We start from the raw sequence: 22,578 nt of genomic DNA, 5'->3' as shown, positions 1-22,578 counted from the left end.
AATTCTTGAGACAAGCTGTTGGGGCAATAGATATTTATTCAGAAAGCCAGCAGACTGAGAAGTTGGTACCAAAGTTAGAATACAAGCTCCTTTTATGCCCAAAGGGATAAGGGTGCAGTTGTTTGTTGTAAACTTCTTGGTACCAGAATCCTTTATTCTTAAAACTATCTACATAGATCTGGTCATAGCATTTCTGTAAACTTCCAACAAGACAAATGTTGTCCTCTGTTCTGCAACTTTCTATTTCTATTGTAATGGATAAGTTTTATGCCTTTGATCATCAGATCCTTGGGAATGGGCTGTCCTGTGTATTTCAAACTATAGACAACCTTCTTTTAGTGATTAACTTACAGCAAAATCAATAGAATACAAAGGCAACAGCAAAAGAAGCAGACCCAATATTAGAGTCAGGTTTGTACTTCCCCGTTACACTATCATGGTGCTAGTTTTCCACGTGTATTGACAATATTATAATCCTAAAATCAGAGTATATGATCAAATAATTAAAAAATTATACACTAATTTGCTTTTTAAAAGTCTTAAAATTTGTAGAAATGAATTCACTACAGTTATGCTTTAAGAGAATGGTTTAATTGAAAATAATAAAGTGTCAGGGGAGTAAGACTGTCCTGTAGAAGCCAGTACTTATGGTTACCATTGCTTTTATTAAATGATCCCCTGAAGAATAACTTACAGCCCTTTGCTCAATTTCAGTTTAATTTTGTTAGGCTATGGGCCTTGCATCCCTTCCTTTGGGAGACACAGCTTAAATAGACTCTTGCCATTAGAAGGTTTTCTGTAATGTAATTCCTCCTATCAAGTGGACTCCCACTGTATTCTAATCCCATCTTAGTCACTGATACCTAATAGTGAGAGATGTGATTTTTTAGAAGAGATGATTTAGGTTGCGTTAGAGGGAAAAAGAAAAACTGCCAAAGAGCACATTCAACATGAAATTTTTGGAGCAGGCAATTCCGGTCACTGGACACTTCAACGGCAGTGAGACCCTGATACCCTGAGTGGTGTTTTGAAACCATGAAAATACTTAAAACCTTTTCTTCTGCTGTGACAGTAGCTCCATTTCTATTGTTATTTATGCAATGCCTGCTTACTGCCATTCTCTATATTTACATCTATGTGTGGTCCTCACCTTTTAAAATAGCTATTAATGGGTAACATTTCTACTGGATGAACATCTGTTTATGAAACAAGCCAGCCAGTCTGTCTTGGATTTTCACACTCTTCCTGGAAGCTTTTATAATTTCTTTGAGGCTCTCCCATAAATTATGGCCAACCTTAGAACAAAAGTACAGATAAATAAAATGATTAAAAATTCAAACTAGCTCCCATTGGCCAAGCACTTTCTACAGGATAAGCATATTTTATAATTGACCTTGAATGTTTACTGCAATAATAGGAGAAAGATACCAGTCCTTTCAAATTTCTTAAGGAAACTGATTTTTGACAAGGTTAGCAAACACATCCAGGAGTACACAGTCAGGGCATGAGCAAGCTGAGATCAGACTCTAAAATCTGCAGTCTTTCCATTAGTCACAGGATCTCTTTTTTTATTTTTTATTTTTTTTAAATTTTTTAATTTTTTTTTAATTTTAAAATCTTTAATTCTTACATGCGTTCCCAAACATGAACCCCCTCCCACCTCCCTCCCCACAACATCTCTCTGGGTCATCCCCATGCACCAGCCCCAAGCATGCTGCACCCTACGTCAGACATGGACTGGCGATTCAATTCTTACATGATAGTATACATGTTAGAATTCCCATTCTCCCAAATCATCCCACCCTCTCCCTCTCCCTCTGAGTCCAAAAGTCCGTTATACACATCTGTGTCTTTTTTCCTGTCTTGCATACAGGGTCGTCATTGCCATCTTTCTAAATTCCATATATATGTGTTAGTATACTGTATTGGTGTTTTTCTTTCTGGCTTACTTCACTCTGTATAATTGGCTCCAGTTTCATCCATCTCATCAGAACTGATTCAAATGAATTTTTTTTAACGGCTGAGTAATACTCCATTGTGTATATGTACCACAGCTTTCTTATCCATTCATCTGCTGATGGACATCTAGGTTGTTTCCATGTCCTGGCTATTATAAACAGTGCTGCGATGAACATTGGGGTACATGTGTTTCTTTCAATTCTGGTTTCCTCGGTGTGTATGCCCAGAAGTGGGATTGCTGGGTCATAAGGTAGTTCTATTTGCAATTTTTTAAGGAATCCCCACACTGTTCTCCATAGTGGCTGTACTAGTTTGCATTCCCACCAACAGTGTAGGAGGGTTCCCTTTTCTCCACACCCTCTCCAGCATTTATTGCTTGTAGATTTTTGGATCGCAGCCATTCTGACTGGTGTGAAGTGGTACCTCATTGTGGTTTTGATTTGCATTTCTCTAATAATGAGTGATGTTGAGCATCTTTTCATGTGTTTGTTAGCCATCCGTATGTCTTCTTTGGAGAAATGTCTATTTAGTTCTTTGGCCCATTTTTTGATTGGGTCGTTTATTTTTCTGGAATTGAGCTGCAGAAGTTGCTTGTATATTTTTGAGATTAGTTGTTTGTCAGTTGCTTCATTTGCTATTATTTTCTCCCATTCAGAAGGCTGTCTTTTCACCTTGCTTGTATGATAAATTGCTACTCAGTGGCAGCAGGAAACACATAGAGGGCAATCAATTATTTAATTATAATTAATCAGTTATCAGAAACGAATCATGAAACGGCATTCTTTTTCTTTAAGAATGCAGTATGAACGGAATAAGCCACTGAAACTGTGTTAAGCCACCAGAGTTTGGGGCTTTCTTTTCTAAGTTTCTTATCGGTAAGATAGAGATAAATGCCTCGTTCCCAGGGCTGTTACAAGGTGGAGAGGTATACTTGCTTAGATCAGTGCCTGGCACACAAAAATTAACTCCTGTATTTGAGATGTGCTCTAGTCTAGTGGTTAACAGTATAGTACTGCTTGGGATGACTATTCACAAGCTATTGGCTGAATGTATGTGTGCAACTTATTTGACTTTTCTGTATCTCAGCTTTCTTATTTGTAAAATAGATTCAATTGCAGTGACTATCTGATGGGGGTTGGTGATGAGGAGAAAATGAATTTGTAAATGTATATTTCTCAGAAGAGTTCTAAGCCCATATTAAGGAAGAGTTAAAGATGTCAGTTGTTAATAAATAACCACTGTCATTAAGTCTAGATTTCATTTCTGCCCCTTCTCAATGTTAAGCACCTGCTTTTGAACTGTGGTGTTGGAGAAGACTCTTGAGAGTCCCTTGGACTACAAGGAGATCCAACCAGTCCATCCATCCTAAAGGAAATCAGTCCTGGGTGTTCATGCGGAAGCTGAAGCTCCAATACTTTGGCCACCAACTGACTCATTGGGAAAAACCCTGATGCTGGGAAAGATTGAAGGCAGGAGGAGAAGGGAATGACAGAGGATGAGATGGTTGGATGGCATCACTGACCCAATAGACATTAGTTTGAGTAAACTGCAGGAGTTGCTGATGGCCAGGGAGGCCTTGTATGTAGCAGTCCATGGGGTCACAGAGTCAGACACGGCTGAGTGAATGAACTGAACTGAACTGATGCTTTAAAAAAAAACAACAACTTTGTTTATTTATTAGTTTTGGTGGTGCTGGATCTTCGTTGCTACACAGACTTTTCTCTAGCTGTGGCACGTAGGGGCTGCTCTCCAGTTACAGTGTGTGGGCTTCTCCCGCAGTGGAGCGCAGGCTGTAGGGAAGGCAGGCTTCAGCAGCGCGTATCCCGGGCTCCAGAGCACAGGTTCACTAGCTGTGGCCCATGCGCAGGCTTAGTTGCTCGCAGCTTGTGGGATCTTTCCAAATTAGGGGTCTAACATGTGTCTCCTACATTGGCAGGTAAATTCTTTATCGTGGAGCCACCAAAGAAGCCCTTCCTCTACTTTTTATTTTTGGCATAGGGTTTATATACTATGTATTCGGTGGTTTGTTTTCTTTCCCTTGTCTTTGGCCCCCTCCATTTCTTTTCAAACGCTAGTTTATTTGTTTATTCCCAGGGTATTTTATTTCTCATCTGTGCAGACTGGCTTTGAAATTCTTCACTAACAGATCAAAGTGAAGAATTTGCCTCACTGGAAAAACAGACCATCTTGTTCTTCAGACAGCACACGTCTTCAAGAGCTGCTTATGAAGTCTGGAATCACTCTCTGGTTTCATCACCTACTTTTTTCCTAAGATGACTTGAAATAAGCTTTTTCCTCTCCAAAGAAATTCTTAGCATTTGGTAAATTCATAAAAAAGAAAACTGCCCCCCCACGCCCCGACCCCATGTAAACCTTTATTTGGATTTGTTACATTTCCATAAAAAAAAAAAATGGAGACAGGAATAGACTTGTTTTTTAATATATTATATATATATATTTAAATTAAAGTATAATTGACTTACATTATATTACATTAGTTTCAGGTATACCACATAAAAATTCAATATTGTCATACATTACAAAATGTTCACCATGATATTTCTAGTTACCATTTGTGACCATATAAAGTCAATACAATATTATTGCTTATATTCCCTATGCCATACATCCCTGTGACATTTATAAGTGGAGGTTTTTACTTAACCCCCTTCCCTAATTTTGCCCACCTTCTCATACTCCTCCTCTCTGGCAGCCACTAGTTTCTTCTCCATACCTGGGTTGATGGCTTCTGTTTTTAGATTCCATGTGTAAGTGAAATTATATAATATTTGTCTTTCTCTGTATGACTTGTTTCACTCAGCATAATATACCCTATGTGTGTCCATGTTGTCATAAATGACAATTTCATTCTTTATAAGCTGGAATAATATTCCACTGTATATCATATGTTCTTTATTTATTTATTCATCAGCAGACACTTAGGTTGTTTCCATGCTTTAGCTATTTTGAATAATGCTGCGATAATGAATATGGGTTTACAGATATATTTTTGAGTTAGTATTTTTGTGTCCTTCAGATAAATACCCAGAATTGCAGAATCATATGATAGTTGTATTTAAAATTTTTAAGGAACCTCCACACTGTTTTCCATAGTGGTTGCAGTAATTTAAATTCCTACCCACAGTACATGAGAGTTTCTTTGTCTCCTAATGCTTGCCAACATTTGTTATTTTTTGTCTTAGCCATTCTAACAGGGATAAGGTGATATCTCATTGTGGTTTTGATTTGCATTTCTCCTGATGATTAGTGATGCTGAGCTCCTTTTCCTGTACCTGTTGGCCATCCATATGTCTTTTTTTGAAAAATGTCTATTCAAGTCCTCTGCTGCATTTTAATCAGATTTTTTTTATATTGAGTTATAGGCATTTTTTTAATCGCTTGGACATTAACCCCTTACTGACCATATCATTTGCAAATATCTTCTCCCATTCAGTAGGGTGGCTTTTTGTTTTGTTAATAGTTTCCTTCATTGTGCAAAAGCTTTTTAGTTTGATATAGTCCCATTTGCTTATTTTTGTTTTCATTGCCCTTGCCTGAGGAAGTGAATCCAGAAGAATATTGGTAAGATGGATGTCAAAGAATGCTCTGCCTCTCTTTTCCTTTAGGAGTTTTATGGTTATTTTCCAGTCTTAATTTTGAGGTTTTTTTGTATGATGTAAGATAGTGGTCCAATTTCATTCTTTTGTAGGAAGCTATTCAGTTTTCTCAGCATCATTTATAGAAGAGGCTGTCTTCATCTCCCCCCAAACACACACAAATTATATAGTCCTGCCCCTTTTGTTGTAGATTGACTATATGTGTATAGGTTTATTTCTGGGCCCTATATTCTGTTTCACTGATCTGTAAGTCTTTTTTCGTGCCAGTGCCAACCTATTTTAATGACTGCAACTTCATATTTTAGTCTGAATTTAAAGAGTGTGTTATCTCAAGTTTGGTTCTTCTTTCTCAAGACTAGTTTGTCTATTCAGGGTCTTTTGTATTTCCATACACATTTTAGAATTACATACTCCAGTTAGATAAATAATGCCATGGGTATTTTGATAGGGATTTCAGTGAATTTGCATATTGCTCTGATTAGTTTGGACAATTTAACAATATTAATTCTCTCAATCCATGAGCATTCTCTGTGCTTCCATTTATTGTGTCATTCTTTCATCAGTGTCTTACAGTTTCAGATCATAGGTCTTTCATCTCCTTGGTTAATATTCCTACATATTTTACTTTATTTTTTGATGCAATTGTAAATGGGATTGCTTTCTTAATTTCTTTTTCTATGGTTCATAATTGGTTCATAAAATGCAAAAGATTTTTATATATTAATCTTGTACTCTGCAACTTTGCTGAATTCATTTATTCTAATAGTTTCTGTGTGTGTGTGTTTGTGGAATTTTTAGAGTTCTTATGTATAGTATTATACCATCTGCAAGGGAAAGACTTTCTTTTAATTTACCTCATACTTCTCAAGTGATATTTTAAAAAGATCAAGCCATAGTTTTCTTATTTGGCTTGCTTATGCCTTCCTTTTTTTCTTTCCTTTGTATTGGCAGTTTCACCTATCATACTTTAGTGAATTTTTGCAGAATAAAATTTATTTTACTATTTCTATGGAATGTTGACAGACAGAAAGTTTTATGTTCACTGCCACACAAGAAAAGCTGTTTTTTTTTTTTTTACCCTCAGTGTTCAGGAATAATAGGAATAAGTAGAAATATTTTAATGTAATACAGAAACTTCAGGGTCAGCAAGGTCTGATTTTTCTACAACACAAATTGTCGACATTGAGATAATATCAGTGGACAATGGCACAAGTTTAGGGATCCTCTCCAAACTTCTTTTTCTTCACCAAAGCAACTTGGAATTAGATTCTAGCACTAATCAGAGGAATGTCTATAGGTAAGTAAAATCAAAACCAAATAAACTGTCAAGTCCATAGGCTATTCATATGGCTCAAACTCCAGTTTTATTTGAAGAAAAGAAAAAAAAAATAGTCTTGTTACATTAATGCTATGGAATAAAATTCTTAGGTTAGCTTTAAATATCTGTCAATTAGTAGGCAGGAAATGATTTTTTCCAGTTAAAATTATCTTAAATTTAAGTTGGTGCTTCCCATTTCATCTTATTTCTCTGAACTATGTATCAAACTTTTTCCCAAGCCACGTGAGTGAAATAAATTACATATTAGAAGCAGCTAGTCAACTATGCTAGTAGAGAAACAGCTTTTATTTTTTAAGATCCATGTGAAAGCTAATTTGCAATGCTTATAGATTCAATAATAAAGCAGCAGCTGTTGTAAAAATACATCTTAAAATCAAGGTAGTTTGTGACACTTTCATTTGAATGCTTAAAATGGGGTCTAGTTTGGGAGGCAAAAATTTAAAAAAAATGATTTGCTTTTGGTTACTTTATAAATGACATTTATTTAAGGGGGGATTTGATAAATATTTATTGTACTTGTCACCTTTTGAATAAAGGCTGGAAGTCTTGAATTAACTATATCTGTTTGCATTTGGAAGAGTCTTTTGTGAGACACATCATACTGACACGTTTGCTGCTAGGTGTCACTATTGCTTCAGTGTTGTCCATTCTGGGATGCTTTCTTGCACTTAGATGAGAGGCATTTCTCTGGTCTCACTGGATGGTCAGCAGATAACTCACCAAAGGAAAAACTTGTACCATTTTTGTCAAGTAAAAATTCTTTTAATACTTAGAGCTCCCATTAGAGATTTAATTTCACTGGAGATTTCTTAATGACACTTTTTATGGTGTTGATTATGATCATGACAGAAGATAGTAGGGGTGGTAACTGGTGGGAAATCTCAGCTTTGACTGTATTCAAAACTCACTGTTAAGTAAAAATCTCTTGAAAATATTAAGAACAAATGTCTTTTATCTCTAAACCTATGGCTTTTTTTTGGTTTGTTTTAAAAATACCCTAATATGTTTACGTTTCTTTTATGTATTTGATTTACTTTCATGTATATGTAACAGAATATATTTTTTCTCCCCCACTATACTACTCCTGGCTTTCATAAGTTATTAAATCTATTGTTCTGACGTAAGTTACTAAAGGCTCCTCAAGCTCCCTCCAGTTGGAAACCACTTTTAATACTTCTATTCCTCAACAGCATCTAATATGATTAGCACCTTAGGGGATTAAAAACAAACCTTTATTAAAGCACAATTTCTAACATTTAGGAGAAGAAAGTGGTCCTATACAATAGAGGTTGCACATGTTTGGACACTGCCCATGACTTTAACCTAAAATCATTTGATTAATTTGTCTTGTTAAACAGCTTACTAGTTACCTATAGGGTGATGAGACGAGTCCTTTTGAGTTCATAAATTGTCTTATAAACAATGCAGCACATCGTTAAACCCAAATAGAGTTATTTATTCTTCTTAGAAAGACAATTATGAACTTCCATGGAAGGCTCCCTATGTGAACAAAGGGCAACACTGTACATATGGTTCAAAAAAATATTGTAATTTAAAACAAAATGAGAATGATAACTCAGAATTTTCTCTATGTGATCAAGAGCCCTCAAATCTATTAATCTATAGAGTGGAACCTGTCAGGATTTTCTTTGACCCACCACACAAAGCACATTAAGTATCATTTATGTAAAATAATACAGAAATTGTATCTTCATAATTAGGTGAGGTAATTTGGTACAGGAACAGTCTAAATGGCAGTTCAACATAATGTGATTTGATGTCTGGCTAGAGTTTCAGAATGTGAGTGGCTTCACAGGAAACAATACATGAGGAGGGATGGTTATAACTTTTTTCTAAATTAAGCAATCATGAACTTCCAGGTGTGATTTTATGTTTCATGAATTTGTTTGCTGAGAGTAATTGAATGGTACAAGTAGAAATACTCTGCATTTTAATTCTTATTTCAAGATGGTAACTTCAAACGTATATGAGCCATTTTTTGTTTTTAACAACACAAATATGCAGATCAAAATCAAGCAAATTTATATTTATACCTATTATAATACATTAAAAATATTATACAAAGAAGAATTTGCTTCGGTGCTAAGATATATTATGATGAGTGCACAGCAATTGCCTAAAGGATACAGAAATTAGTGACTGTCCCTGCTTTGATGCTGCTATGTGGAGTAAAGCAGCTGGCCAAAGAAGCCAAATTTTTAGATACGTTTGTTTGCTACAGAGAGGCAGAAAACCAAAACCACAGGTAGTGCAAACCAGGTCCTCATGGACTCCAATAATAAGTAAGTCCAACCCAATAATAACATGAAATCTGACACAGAAATATTTTCATCTTTTTGTTCTAAAGAAAAGGTAGCAAAGCCTTGCATTTATGTTAACCTAGTTGAATGAACCAACTTTCTTGACTTCAGACTATATTACAAAGCTACAGTATCAAGACAGTATATTACTGGTACGAAAACAGAAACAGACCAATGGAACAAGTTAGAAAGCCCTGAGACAAATTCACGTACCTATGGGCACCTTATCTTAGACAACTTCTGCTGCTAAGTCACTTCAGTCATGTATAACTCTGGGCAACCTGACAGACAGCAGCCCACCAGGCTCCCCCATCCCTGGGATTCTCCAGGCAAGAACACTGGAGTGAATTGCCATTTCCTTCTTCACTGCATGAAAGTAAAAGGTGAAAATGAAGTCGCTCAGTCGTGTCTGACTCAGTGACCCCATGGACTGCAGCCTACTAGGCTCCTCTGTCCATGGGATTTTCCAGGCAAGAGTACTGGAGTGGGCCACCATTGCCTTCTATCTTAGACAAAGGAGGTATGAAAATACAATGGAGAAAAGACAGTCTCTTCAATAAGTGATGCTGGGAAAACTGGACAACTACATGTAAAAGAATGAAATTAGAACATTTCCTAACTCCATACACAAAGATAAACTCAAAGTGGGTTACAGACCTAAATGTAAAATAAAAACCTATACAACTCTTAGAGGAAAATATAGGCAGAATGCTCTTTGACATTAATCACAAGATCCTCTATGACCCACCTCCTACAGCAATGGAAATCAAAAACAAAAATAAATGAATGGGATCTAATTAAACTTAAAAGCTTTTGCACAACAAAGGAAACCATAAACAAGATGAAAAGACAATCCTCAGAATGGGAGAAAATAATTGCAAATGAAGTAACTGACAAAGGATTAATCTCCAAAATATACAATTAGCTCAGGCGGGCCAATATCAGAAAAACAAACAACCCAGTCAAAATATGGGCAGAAGACCTAAACAGATGTTTCTCCAAAGAAGACATACAGGTGGCTAAAAAGCACCTAAAAAAATGCTCAACCTTGTTATTGTAGAAAAGTGAAAGTGAAAGTTGCTCAGTCCTGTTCGACTCTTTGCTACCCCATGGACTGTCCATGGAATTCTCCAGGGCAGAATACTGGTGTGGTTAGCCTTTCCCTTCTCCAGGGGATCTTCCCAACCCAGGAATAGAAGCAAGGTCTCCCACATTGCAGGCGGATTCTTTACCAACTGAGCTATCAGGGAAGCCCATAATGCAAATCAAATCTACAATGAAGTATCGCCTCACACCAGTCAAAATGTTGTTTTGTCGTTATTATTTTTCAGTAACTGAGTCATGTCTGACTCTTTGCCACCCCACAGACTGCAGCATGCCAGGCTTCTCTGTCTTTCACTATCTCCCGGAGTTTACTCAAATTCATGTCCATTGAGTCAATGATGCTATTGAACCATCTCATCCTCTGCTGCCCTCCTTTCTTTTTGCCTTCAGTCTTTCCCAGCATCAGGGTTTTTTCCAGATGTGAGTCACATCTTCACATCAGGTGGCCAAAGTATTAGAGCATCAGCTGCAGCAAGTCCCATTCAGGGTTGATTTCCTTTAGGATAGACTGGTTTGATCTCTTTGCAATCCAAGGACCTTTTTAGCCTTCTTTATGGTCCAACTCTCACATCCATACATGACTACTGGAAAAACCATAGCTTTGACTATATGGACCCATCATCAAAAAATATACAAACAATAAATGCTAGAGAGAGTGTGGAGAAAAGGCAACGTTTTTGCACTGTTGATGGAAATGTAAATTGATACAATGACTGTTCTGAATAGTGTGGAGATTTCTTTAAAAATTATGTGTAAAAGTACTAAGTGACCCAGCAATCCCACTACTGGGCATATACCCTGAGAAAACCACAATTCTAAAAGACACATCTACCCCAATTTTCATTGCAGGACTATTTACAATAGCCAGGACATGGAAGCAACCTAGATGTCCATCAACAGATGAATAGATAAAGAAGTTGTGGGACATATGCACAATGGAATATTACTCATCATAAAAAGGGAAGGATTTGAGTCAGTTCTACGGAGAAGGATGAACCTGGAGCTTGTTATATGAGTGAATTAAGTCAGAAAGAGAAAAACAAATATATTAATGCATATATATGGAATCTGGAAAAATGGTACTGGTGAACCTATTTATAGGGCAGCAATAGAGATGCAGACATAGAGAATACATTTGTGGACACAGTGGAGGAAGCAGAGGATGGACGGAATTTAGAGAGTAGCCCTGAAACCTATACAGTACCATATGTTAAATAGATAGCTAGTGGGAATGTGTTGTATGATGCCAGGAGCTCAATCCCAGTGCTCACTGACAACCTAGACAGCTGGGATGAAGTGGAAGGTAGGAGGGAGTTTCAAGAGGCAGTGGGCATATGTATACCTATGATTGATTCATGCTGATGTATGGCAGAAACCAACACAACCTTGTAAAGCAATCAATCTCCAATTAAAAATAAGTAAATTAAATGAAAAGCAGACATTCAGGAGATATGACAATTAGAATCAGATTGTTAGTCTAGCGTGTTCATAACTTCTACTTTAACAGTGTTTCCCAATGATATTTTATGGAAGAACAAAGTGATTTTTTTCTCAGTATATGCCAAACACTTAAATTTTCTCAACAACACCCTAACAAAGACTTATGATAAATACATATTATTTTCTTCTGAAAATAGAAGAGTTTGTCTCGGTTGCATTCAGTGCAAAAAGAATAAAAAAGTAGATATTGAAAAATTATTCCAAAAGTTGCACTAAAATGCATTATTACTCCTATTTTTAAGCTATCATAAAATGAACCAATGCTCATTGAGTTTAAGATGATAAAAAGTTACTTAAAACCAAAAAATGCTTCTGGAATTGAAAAATAAAAATGATGAATAAGGAAGCAATCATTTCATGTTTTCAAACATTTTAAAGCAATATTTTCAGACATAAAATTCTGTTTCTCTTAACTAGTTTTCCTCTCCCTAACAATTGCTTTTATATCCCTTGGCACTTCCTCCCATTCTGTTTCACATTTAAATCATAAAACTATTTTTAATAGGAAAATTCATGTTGAGATTCATGTTCCTATTGTTCATATTGCTGACACTCATGTTACTATTTGTTCATATTGCTAGGTCTAATGGTCAGACATATTTTGTTTTAGAAATAATATATCTTTGTTTGAAAATATTTTTATAAAGGAAGAACTAGATTGATTAAGATTAGCCGCTAATACGTACATTGGAAATGCTTCTTCTTTGTGGGACCTACAATTATCTTCATAATATTTTCCCCTGGGTGTCAAAGTGATGATGTCACTGAGTAATTAAGGACTATGGAGTATGGCAGACCACTCTGGTTTTTATATTGTATCAATTGCGCAAATTACTTACCCTTTTGAACTACATGTTCTACAATGTGGAAAAGAGTGGAAATTTTATTAGTTGGGGGGATTTTTATTAGTTAGGGAATTTTATTAGATGGATATACACAGAGGTTAGGGAAGGCAACTAGGTACAGAAGTAAGGTGTCAAATGCTGAGAGCAAAATGTGGCAAGGAATCATGGTTGAGAGATAACAAAATTGAATAAACTTGACTATGTGTCTAAAGGCAGCTGAACATGTGCCATTTGTTTGGGCAAGTCATTGATTTTATTGGTAATCTACATAGTATATAATGGGAATTCATGCCAGAAAGAACAAAAACAGCAACAAAAAAACATTTTGACCTGGAATTGCATGAATTTAAAGATGATTTTGTCAAACGGACATGCCTTTAATCATACAGGGGACAAACCATAATTACATTGATCAGATTCTATTGTTGAGTCTTTTGATGCCAGCACAACAGAGAAAGCTTTAATTAAATGGAGAAGATATTTTGCATATCTTTTAAGGAGGAATTTTGTGTCAAAAATAAAACTTCAAGGTAACACCCTGTCAATAGTGAATATTCCATTACTTGGATTACCGTGGATGTGACTTCTGATGCATCTGAACTTTTTACACACTAGTATTGCACACATGATAGATTTCCCAGGTGGCTTGGTGGCAAAGAATTCACCTGACAATTCAGAGACATGGGTTCGATCCTTTGGTTGGGAAGATCCCCTGGAGAAGGAAATGGCAAGCCACTCCAATATTCTTGCCTGGGAAATCCCATGGACAGAGGAGCTACAGTCCATGGTGTCACAAAGAGTCAGACATGACTTAGCAACTGAGCACCCAGGCACTGCACAGATGACTTCTTTTCTTGGACTTTTCACTCCAAGGATCACTACAGAAGTCACCTTTTCTAGGGTCCCTTCTTTATACCATTTCTTTGGCCTTGGGCTGGACTGAGTGCTCAATATTAACCAGAATCTTTGGATACAGACACGAAAATCAATCTAGATAGTTTCAGCATAAAGGAATTTATGAAGTGTGATCAACTTTTCACAGTACTGTTAGGAAGCAATCACAGTATTTTCAGGAAGGATGAAGTAAAGGACTCTCAGCTAAGCCCTTAGAAAAACTTCCAAAACCATGGCACAGAACAAAGTCAAAATCAAGGAAGCTGCTGCCTTTACCATGGTTGCAGATCCAAGAAACTGACCCTGTCACCATTGACTTTAGTACAAGCCATCTCCGTGCAAATGTGCATGGGTGTTAAGTCACTGCCTAACTGGTGGTTTAGTCGTTAAATCATGTCTGACACTTGCGGCCCCATGGACTGTACCCCGCCAGGCTTCTCTGTCCGTGGGATTCTCCAGGCAAGAATACTGGAGTGGGTTGCCATTTCCTTCTCCAGGGGATCTTCTCCATCCAGGAATTGAACCTGGGTCTCCTGCATTGTGGGCAAATTCTTTACCAACTGAGTTATCAGGGAATATAATTGAGGGGAGCCTACAATTTTTAATCACTTTAGATATGCATGTTCTATCTCATAGTAGTAAAATAAAAGAAGACCTCAAATACTAAGTACATGAAAATATTTCAGCACAGCGTAATTCACATGGTAGAAATGCCAAAAACCTATCATCATGACCATTGTACTCTTACTTGTATATCTACCTGTTCTACACTATAGATTCCTTTAGGATACTGACCATGTTCTTAATTTTATATTCTAATGCCTTTTGGAGTATCTGGCAAATATTAGATGGCCAATAAATATCAGATGGCCAGTGAAAGGAAGACTGCTTGAGGAAAATAAGTGCATTCTGTGGGGATATCGTGGAGATTAATAACATGGGAATACTAAATGGATGCACTGGCATTTATTGAAGTCTTGAATTTTAAGAAATTAGGACAGCTTGCATACATAATGGAATCAAATTACTCATTATTCTTTATTTGCAATTCAAGTGAAAAGAAGTGGTTAATGAATATGCTTTTTAAAATATTAGCTATATATTAAAAATAGTGGCAGACTCTTCTGTTAACTTACTTATTACTTAATCAGCAATGTTAAAGAAGTTTTAAGCTAATTAATCATCTATACATTTATCTGTATATTATGGAAGCTATTTTCTCAAAATAAATTTAGCCTGCTAGGTGCTCTACTATTTATTATTCATGAATCAAATGGAACTTCGTTGGCTTGTAAGGGATGATACTAAATGTATTTGATTTAAGGGATTAGGTGGGAAAATTTTCCAGTTGATAATATAAATTTGAAGTTTGAAAATCAAGAAATAGCATTTAAGATTTCCTTATTCAACTTTTTCCAAATGGTTCAGTTCTGATAGTTTAAATCATTTTAGCATCTCAGAGTTAAAAGGAATTTTAGTATCTGCTGATACATTATTCTCAGAGTGGAAGTCTCCTTCACAAAATTCCAGTTGGGTTATTGTCCAGTCTTGGCTGGGCTATCTTCTTGAAACACTGAAGATGGGGAAATTATCAATTGCCTTTGCCTGGTGATCCAGTGGTTAGGACTTCATGCTTCCACTGCAGGGGGCTGGGTTAGATCCCTGGTTAGTGAACTAAGATCCCACATGCCATATGGCATAGCCAAATAAAAGGGAGAAGATAGGGAAATTAACATCTTACAATGCAACTTAATTTCCCACAAAATTTCAAGTTTTTATAAAATAATTTCAAATGACAATGGAAGTCTTTCACTGTATCTCACAAGCGTTGGTCTCATTTTGGTAAGAAATAAAGGCTTCGATATATTTTACTGAATCTACAAATAGTGCATTTATCACTTTTACAATCTGAAAGCAGCTTTCACTTCATTCAATATTTTCCACATTATAATGATAAATTCTACACTAAATTTTCTTTGAAAAATTGTTGTTCATCTGAGCTTTTTCTTCCTGGCTTATTCTCTTATTCCAGGAAGGAAACTGTTTTCCCAAGTAAGAAGTCCCTACTTCAGTGCTTCTATGTAGAAATTTTCCTTTAGGACTTAAAAACCACATATCTATGGCTTAGCTCCCAATTGCACTATTGTTATATGCCTAGCAATTATATGCCTCCTTTAAACCTATTTTGTGAAAGCAGCTTTTTTTTTTTCTTTTTTGATTCCTTCCTCACTGGCACAAAGGGCAAGTCTTTTTGACTCTCCTTATCCTGTACTAGCCAGAGGTGTGACAACCGTGGGGCATTAATGATCCTCCAGTCTCTTTCTCCTTGGTGCTTTGCTACAAAATGGAAAGAGTTATGGTTAGTATAAGGAAATATGGGAAACATAAATCAATGGCTTTCTAGAGGAAACACTAAGAAAGAGGAACCTGGAAAAGGGAAAGTCAAGAGTGGGCCATGGAGAAGATGCATCATGAGAAGGAGTGCTTTAAATCACTGTAAGAAGCCCTGGAATCCCCAAAAAGCTGCACATGCTTCATACAAATTAGTAGGAGGCCAGAAAAGACTTTGAGATTTGAGTTACAGTGAAAGTCATGCCCATATTTCAGAATGACACTTAGGAGGTACATAAGAAGTAAACATCATAATAACACTGAAAAATCTCTATAGACTAAAATAGTATAGGATGCTTGCCCACAGAAGGCAGGTCAGGAATTGTTATCTGAATCTAACAAGATTGACTACTCTGTTAAAATGAAAAAAATAACATAGTCCATCAAATCCAAACACTCTTTTTCATGTAGAAAGAAACATGTTTTGAGAAACATAGAATTAGAGGGAGGTGACTGATATAGGACTGATATATCAGTATATATCAATCAATCAATTATATATATATATCAATTATATATATTGATATGTCAATATATATAATTATGACTGATTTGCTTTGTTGTACAGCATAACCATCATGGTATTGTAAAGCACTTTTCCTCCAGTTAAAAATTATACATAAAAATGAAATAAAATGAACAGGATGGAATGCAAAATGACTATACGTGCAAAGAGCCAGGAAAACCAAAACACCTTCCAAGAGGGGAAAGCAAGCAAACAGACAAAAGAAACCTGTACATATTGTGCCAATAATGACCGACTGAAATGTTAGACTTTTTGGACAAAGATTTTAAAACAGCTGTAATAACAATACTTTGACAAGTGAGAGAAAATATTCTTGAAATGAATGAAAAGAGAGAATTTCTCTGAAAAGTAATAAAAGCTATAAAATGAAATAAGTGAAAAAAACCTATAACTGAAAATACAGTAATAGTGATAAAAATTCACTGAAGAGATTCAATAGCAGAGTTGAGATGACAAAAAAAAAGAATAGTGAACTTGAAGTATATTGACAGAAATTATCAACCTGAATAGTGGAGAGAATAAAGAACTGAAAAAAATGAATATAGTTTCAGGAACCTATTAGAATATCAAAACATACAACCTTAGCCTCATTAGAGTCTCAAAAAGAGAAAAAAAGAGATTGGTGCACAAAAATGTTTGAAGAAGTAATGACAAAAAAAATCCCTAAATTTGGTGAAAAACATACATTTAATAATCCAACAAGCTCACTGAGCTCAACAGGATAATTTCAAAGAAAGCCACACCCAGAGATGTCAAACTCAGACTGTTGGAAATCAAAGATAAAATTATTTTCTTTTTTTTCCCCAGAAATTATCATCACATGTCATATAAATAAACAAAGGTTTTTCACCAGAAATCATGGATGCCAGAAGACATTTGAACAACATTATTTAATACACTGTTAACACTAATAGAAGATAAATGTCATTTAAATCCTATTTCTAGCAAAATTGTCTTTTAGGAATTAAGTAAAAAAATATTGTCATATGAGATTTTAACATAAGGAAACCTGATCTCTCATAAATGAAGGAAGAACAAAAGAAAATGTAAACATCTAGTTAAATAAGAGACTAGTTTTGCCTACTAATTTTATTAAAATATGTATGGCTATTGAAAGCTAAAAGTATAATAACACTTTCTGAGGTGAGTTTCAGTGTAAGCAGATATTCATGAAAGTTACATCAAAAAAGCAAGAGGGTAAATCCTTATATTTAGACATGAAAAAGAAGTGTCAGTCAGTCATGCCCAACTCTTTGTGACACTATGAACTGTAGCCCACCAGGCTCCTCTGTCCATGGGATTCTCCAGGCAAGAATATTGGAGTGGGTTGCCATGTCCTCCTCCAGGGGATCTTCCCTACCCAGGAACTGAACCCACATCTCTTTTTTCTCTTGCATTGTCATAGGGTTTATTTATTTTACCTGAAGTGCTAAACACAATAATTCTAAGTAGTTTGGGTAAAGACTTGTATATATGTTGTAATCACTAGATCAGAAACTTTCCTTTTCTTATTTTGGCCATGTTGAGTGGCATACAGGATCTTAGTTACTGACCAGGGATCAAACATGTGCTCCTTTCAGTGGAAGCATAGAATCTTAACCAATGGACCTCCAAGGAAGCCCCAACATTTTTTCTTGAAGATAATAGGAAGATTAAAATAAAATTCTAAAAAACAACTCAACTTTTTTTTTTTCAACTTTTTAAATGTAGGGAAGAGAACTCACAGGAACAAAAACAAAACAGACAAAAAAAAACCAAACAAACAAACAAAAAAACACCAACCTAATAAAACTGTAGACCTAAATTCAACCTATAAATAATAACATTATAGGTAAATGATCTAAACACACCAAATAAAATCTAAGAATTCTTTTGAATTTTAAAAATATCCTTCTATGTACTATCATAAATAAACTAGAATTATATTGATATAAATAAAATGATTATAAAGAAAATACTATGCCAACAGCAATGTAAAAAAAATGCTCAGGTCTTTATTAACATCAAAAAAATAAAGAAAATTATTGAGTGAAAAAGTACATCAGAAAATGATATATATATATGCATATATATATACACACACACATACATATACATAGTGGAATACTATTCATCCATAAAAAAGAATGAAATGTTATTTGCAACAACATGGGACTGGAGGGTATTAAGCTTAGTTAAGTAAATCAGACAAAGAAAGACAAATGCTGTATGTTGTCACTGACATGTGGAATTAAAAAATAAAACTAGTAAATATAACAAAAATGAACAACAAATTGTGAATCACTATGCTGTGTACCCAAAACATATAAAATGGTAAATCAGTTATCAGTTCAGTTGCTCAGTTGTGTCTGATTCTTTGCAACCCCATGGACTGCAGCATGCCAGGCTTCCCTGTTCATCACCAACTCCTAGAGTTTACTCAAACTAATGTCTATTGAGTCACTGATGCCATCCAACCATCTCATCCTCTGTCATCCCCTTCTCCTCCTGCCTTCAATCTTTCCCAGCATTAGTGTCTTTTCAAATGAGTCAGTTCTTTGCATCAGGTGGACAAAGTATCAAAATTTCAGCTTCAGCATCAGTCCTTTCAATGAATATTCAGGACTGATTTCCTTTAGGATGGACTGGTTTCCTTGCAGTCCAAGGGACTCTCAAGAGTCTTCTCCAACACCATAGTTCAAAAGCATCAGTTCTTCGGCACTCAGCCTTCTTTATAGTCCAACTCTCACATCCATACATGACTACTAGAAAAACCATAGCTTTGACTAGATGGACCTTTGTTGGCAAAGTAATATCTCTTCTTTTTAATAAGCTGTCTAGGTTGGTCATAATTTTCTTCCAAGGAGAAAGCATTTTTTAATTTAATAAGCTATACCTCAATAAAAAAAAAGAACTGTACACTGGGGTTGAAATATTAGAAACCAAAAATTAGAAAAAAATACATATTACAAAATCCTCCCCATCCAGGTGAAATATTTACGTATTAATTTAACAAAAATGTGCAATATTTGTATGCTGAAAACACAAATAGTCATGATAGAAATAAAAGAAAATCTAAATAAATGGAGAGGAGTGATACTCTGTTAAGAGAAAGATGTGATATCAATCCTCTCTAAATGATCTGTAGATTTAACTCAATTCCAATAAAAATCCTAGTAGGATTCCTTGTACAGATAAGCTGATTCCACAATTTATGTGAAAAGCTCTAGAAACTTGAATATTCATAAAAAATTAATCAGAATCAAGTTGGAGAACCCATACTACCTGACATTAATACGTTATAAACTATAGCAATGTCTAGACAGTATGGGATTGGTCAAAAGATGGACACACATACCAATCAAAATACAGAATTATGAAATAGAACTTCAAATATGATCAATTTATTTTTGACAAACAGGCAAAGAAATTCAAAATAGAATGGGCAATATTATCAACAAATGATGATTGGACAACTGGACATTTATATAAAAATAAACCTATATTAATATCTCATATCATAAACAAAAATTAATGCAAAATAGTCCATAGACATAAATGTAAATTGTAAAACACTGAGAAAAATATAGGAAGTAATGTTAATGATACTGAGTCTAGCAAACGGAGTTTAAATACAAAATTAAAAGCATGATCCATAAAAATAAACAAAAAAGATAAATTAAACTCTATAGAATTAAAAAAATCTTCTCTCTATAGCACAACAGAAAGAAAATGATAAAACAATTAGTAAAAAATGTTTATAAATTAAAAATTTGACAAAGGACTTTTATCCAGAATATATTTAAAAACTCACAAAAATTAATATAAAAAACAATAAAAATAGAAAAAATATTATATAGGCAATTCATTAAAAGAAATATCTGGTTTTAAAATAATCACATGAAAAGATATTCAATATAATTAGTTATCTGTTGTTTAACTGTTAAGTCCTGTACAACTCTCTTGTGAGACTAGCTTGCCAGTCTCCTCTGTCCATGGGATTTCCCAGTATTTATATAGGACTGATTTTTACCATAGGTTAAATGAATTATGCATTTTTTATGTAACAATACAAACCTGTGCTAATGAGAATAAGTCCTCTGATAATGAACCATTTCCTATAGCTCTTCACATGGGCAGGGATTCTGACTGGATATTATTCAAAATTTCTATCCAACTGTGCAGAGGAAAGATCTCCGATCAGCCTGAAGCACATTTTAGAAAACATATACTCCAGGTAGATAGACTAAATTTACTTGTGCTGGAATATTAATTCTACATGAATCCTGTAAACTATTTCCCTGGAGTCTCTTGATTCATTTGAGAACGCTATAATACGGAAAAGACACCAAATAGATGCCAGTTATGCTGGATGTGGCTTCGTACTGAAGGCAGCATATTTACAATGACTACAGCTGTGCTGCACCCTAGCATCAACCCTGCCTGAGCCACATGTCACTGGGTCACCATATGGACAAGTCACGAAACCGCTCAGAAGTTGTGTCCTCATCACTTCATTTACTCCTGTAATGTAGCCTATCGTCTCATTTGTCTTGGGGACAGCTGTAACATAACTGAAACTCAATTATCTGTCAGAGTCCACAAGATTTTAGGCCTTGAGTCAAACGACATACATTTAATCCTAGCTCCAACTCTTTCTGAGCATAAACTTTGCAAGTTACTGTTCATTTCTTTGCCTCCATTTCTTAATCTGTAAAACAGACATGATGCTGAAACTACCACATAGGGTTTTGGGAGAGTACTTAAAATAATATATATGTATATATAACATAACACAGTGCCAGGCACAGAGAAGACATATAAGAGGTGTGATGATATAGAAGGTGATAATGATAACATTGGTATCATAATGCAAGAATGCCAGTTTCCCTCCCCATATAAGACATTGCTTTCAAACAAAGGAGAACAATATTTTATTTATCCCATAAATGCCATCTTGTTTGTTTCAGTTTATTATTCAATCTTATTGAGAAACTTGTATGTCTTTTTTCTGTCCTATCACCTACATATGTGTTAAATACTGCCTCCCTTAAAGATAAAGGGCTTCCCTGGTGGCTCAGATGGTAAAGAATCTGCCTGCAATGCAGAAGACCTGGGTTTGACACCTCAGTTGGGAAGATCTCCTGGAGAAGGAAATGGCTACCAACCCCAGTATTCTTGCTGGAGAATTTAATGGACACAGGGGCCTGGTGGGCTATATTTCATGGAGTCACAAAGAGGTGGACATGACTGTACTGAGTGACTAACACTTTAAAGATAATAGCATGAATCAAGGCAAGTCTGAGCTGCAAATATGAGTGGCAAAGTAGTAAAACTGTGTAAGACTGGAGTGAGTAGCCTTTCCCTTCTTCAGGGGATCTTCCCAACCCAGGGGTTGAACCCAGGTCTCCTGCATTGCAGGCGGATTCTTTACCAACTGAGCCACAAGGGAAGCCCGAAAATACTGTAGTGGGTAGCCTATCCCTTCTCCAGCTCATCTTCTTGACCCAGGAACCGGACCTGGGTCTCTTGCATTGAAGGTGAAGTTTTTACCAACTGAGCTTTCAGGTAAGCCCTAATATGTCAGACAGTGTTAGATTTGAGGTACAACATCTGTAAACATTTTCAAAAACATTGGATATTTACCATATAACTATTATCATTAAACATGCAGTTATCCATATAAACCACAAGAATATAAAGAGAAAAGAATCATGCGTTGATTCGTGATACTCTAAGCATTTTCTAATTTGCTGTTAGAGTTCTTCCATTTTAGAAAAACCTAAAATTAATATATACATCTTATCAGACTGCATGGATAATAGTGCCACTGAGACTGATAATACAGGAAGAAAAAATCGCAGGGAAAGGTGAAAGGTGATGAATTCAGTTTTATATGAAAAGCCTGGATATGGGAATTTATCCTGTAGATAGATAGTTTAGAAGTCTGTTCTTACAAGAGAGACCTAGAAAAACAAATGTAGGTGGTATAATATTTGATAGGCCAGGGTTAGCCATACTGTAAGCCTAATGAAGCAGTATATAATAGGGGGCAGAAGTATATGAATATAGAGACTAAAAGTTTCTTTGTGTATGTGTTAAC

This window comes from Ovis canadensis, chromosome 21 (genome assembly GCF_042477335.2).
Source record: "Ovis canadensis isolate MfBH-ARS-UI-01 breed Bighorn chromosome 21, ARS-UI_OviCan_v2, whole genome shotgun sequence".
Classification (NCBI taxonomy): Eukaryota; Metazoa; Chordata; class Mammalia; order Artiodactyla; family Bovidae; genus Ovis; species Ovis canadensis.
Note: the sequence above shows the minus strand (reverse complement) of the source record.